Below are 2,907 nucleotides of genomic sequence, written 5' to 3' on the forward strand. Positions count from 1 at the left end.
GAACAAGGTTTTTTTGGGTATTAGACCAATAAATCATAAGTATTTTGATACTTGTCTATCACATCTTTATATTTTGATATTAGTCCCCCAGATGGCATAAATAGTCGATATTAGTCCATATGTTACTATCTTCGTTTAAAACACTCAACAATGATTAGGTTTAACCTTAACCATATCAGGAGAATTACTAAAATACTCACTCCCATTAAATTCCCCAATTAAAGGATCTCTCTTCCATTTCCCGCTCCTGTCTACATAAAAGTTATTTTAATTACCCTAATTGTGATCTTGCCCCCATGATGCCCTGAAATCGACTCAAAAATCGAGTCCAATCCTTCATTGAAGGCTGAAGATGAAGAATCTCCACAATATTTGGGTGAAGTAGCATTTAAGCAACTGTGATAAAGTAAATGAGTTTACAGCTTGTAGGCATATAAAATTGCTTATAGGTCCCTTTGCTCAGCTCGCACAAACCGACAAACCAACGAGGCGACGAGATTGACTAATTGCACGCAAGCAACGGAATACGCGTGCGGGATCAAGCCAAGTGTTCGAAGAGTCAACGAGTCATCCAACCAAAGGCATACTCGGACGAATGACGATCGAATCAAGATCGGTTTCGGACTCCAACTCAGAAGCAAATTTACTGCCAAATCAGGAATCAGACTTACTGCCAAATCAGATCAACAAATCAGACAAAACCGGAAAACGGACAACACAAAACGACAGAACAACACACCCGAAAAGAGGCTCGGAAACCAAGTCACCGAGGCGGCTCACCGAGCCACCAAGGTGGCTCGGTGGCCGAGCCACCAAGTGGTGGCTCGGCCGAGCCACCTAGGTGGCTCGGTGGCCGAGCCACCTTGGGGTGGCTCGGCCACCTCCGAGCCACCAAATGGTGGCTCGGAGGCCGAGCCACCTCCTTGGTGGCTCGGCGGCCACCAAGGTGGCTCGGCCACCACCGAGCCACCAGGTGGTGGCTCGGTGGCCGAGCCACCTATTGGTGGCTCGGTGGCCGCCGAGCCACCTAGGTGGCCGGTGCGCGAGCAACCAAGGGGCTCGGCCCGAGGCCGGCCGCCCCCCCCTCGAGGGGCCGACAGTTGTTCGTTTCGCGGGCACCTTTCAGAGAGCCTATAAATAGGCTAGAGATGTTCATTTCGAGGTGGGAATTCAAGAGCCGAAACTCTACCGCGATTGAACTGAACTCAGAGCTTTGACGACTTGAAGACTTGCACGTACATAGCTGATCCTCGGCGAGTCCCTACGTCAGAAAAGGCAGGATTTCGAGAGGAGGCAAAGAACAGATCTGAGATCTACCGATATCACACTCCGGATCTAAGCTTGGGTCTTAGATCCGAGCTTTGGACGATTGGTTTTGCCTTGTGAATCAATACCTTCCCGCGGTATTATTCCCTTGCGTGGAATAATACCCGTAAATTCCTGAGATCCGACCGGTACATCTAAGATCGCGCGGTGTCCACGGGCAAATAACCCCGGCGGCGCAGGCAAAGAAGCCCACCAAAGCGATGCCGACCGCAAACAGGAGCTGCCGATTTGGTTCACAGAGGAAGTTGTATTTTGTGATTTTCTATTTTGATTAGTTGTAACCGGATCTAAAAAAGACCGGATCTTTTGTAATCCAAGATGACAATTATTTCAATGAAGAAAACAGTTTTCCCCGCGAACAATCTGGCGACCACAGTGGGAGCCACCGATCTCGCTGTCGAGATCGGAGCGTCGCAGCCGCGGATCGAGATCCCGGTCGTGGAGGAGGTCGAGTATGAGTTCGACCAAGCCAAGTTCGAGGAGTACGTGTCCTCGTCCGGCTCTATCTCCCCCCGCAAGTCCAAGAAGTTCTCCTCCGGGAGAAAAGCTCGTTGGTTTGAAGCTGCTCGGGAAGCCCACGAAGCTCTCAACCCAACTGACGCCGAAGTTGCGTCAAATGAAGTTCCACCGACCTCTAATCAGGTCAACCCAACTCCCGCCAACGCCTCTACTGTTCGACGGATTCGGCTACAACGCGGAGTTGAAGAACAGAAGAGGCAAACAGCCTCAACCACCAATGAACGGCGACTCTTCCAAGCCGCCAAAGAACGAATGGGTCCGCGTCAAACAGAACCGTTCGACGCTCGAGGAGCGTATTCGCAAGAAGCGCCGCGCGATGTCAGCGCAGGCACGGGCTCAAGCTCAGGAAGCCCGTAGAAGACTGCAAAAGGAGGGGGCGAAGAAGCCACCACCAACGCGCCAAGTCTGGAAGCCTAAGTCTGAAGTGGCGACTCAGACCAAAAAGCAACCAGTACAACCTTCTAAGCAAGGTCAAACTCCGGCGAATCAACCAAAGTCGCCGTCAATCCCAATAACTTCTCCGGGAGATCATGCAGAGTCATCCCGCAAGAAGAAATCAATTTTGGAGCGCCTCGGTCCAGTTCCCGACGTGAGAGGCAAAGCTCCAATTCACGAGCGTTTGGGCCCGATGAAGAAGCCCAGAACAACTCAACATACTGGGGGTCACCATCACCTCCAGCATGACAAAGAGCTCAAGGCAGCTGCGCGCACCCATTTGCGCATTAAAGTCCAAGAGCACGCCGGAAATTCACGCCCAAAAAGGCATGTTTTGAGGCGGGTAACTTTTGAGAGCCCAAAGAAGGCAACTCACCCTCAGATGGAAACATTATCATCTGATAGTGATAGTGTTATACCTGAAAAGTCGTGCCCGCACACGATAGGTTACTCTGACTGTCAAGATGACGAGTTGTACTATCGTGCTGGGGGTACGAATAGAACCAGGAAGAGGAGTCCCCGAGAACAGGAAATTCAATGTCCCTGTTCCAAACTCATTCGGGCGGTATTGTCTGAATGCAATTGCATTAAGGCGGTCCCCGAAAGAGTTTCAGTTTTTGAAAGACT

This window comes from Asparagus officinalis, chromosome 1 (assembly GCF_001876935.1).
Source record: "Asparagus officinalis chromosome 1, Aspof.V1, whole genome shotgun sequence".
NCBI classification, from domain to species: domain Eukaryota; kingdom Viridiplantae; phylum Streptophyta; class Magnoliopsida; order Asparagales; family Asparagaceae; genus Asparagus; species Asparagus officinalis.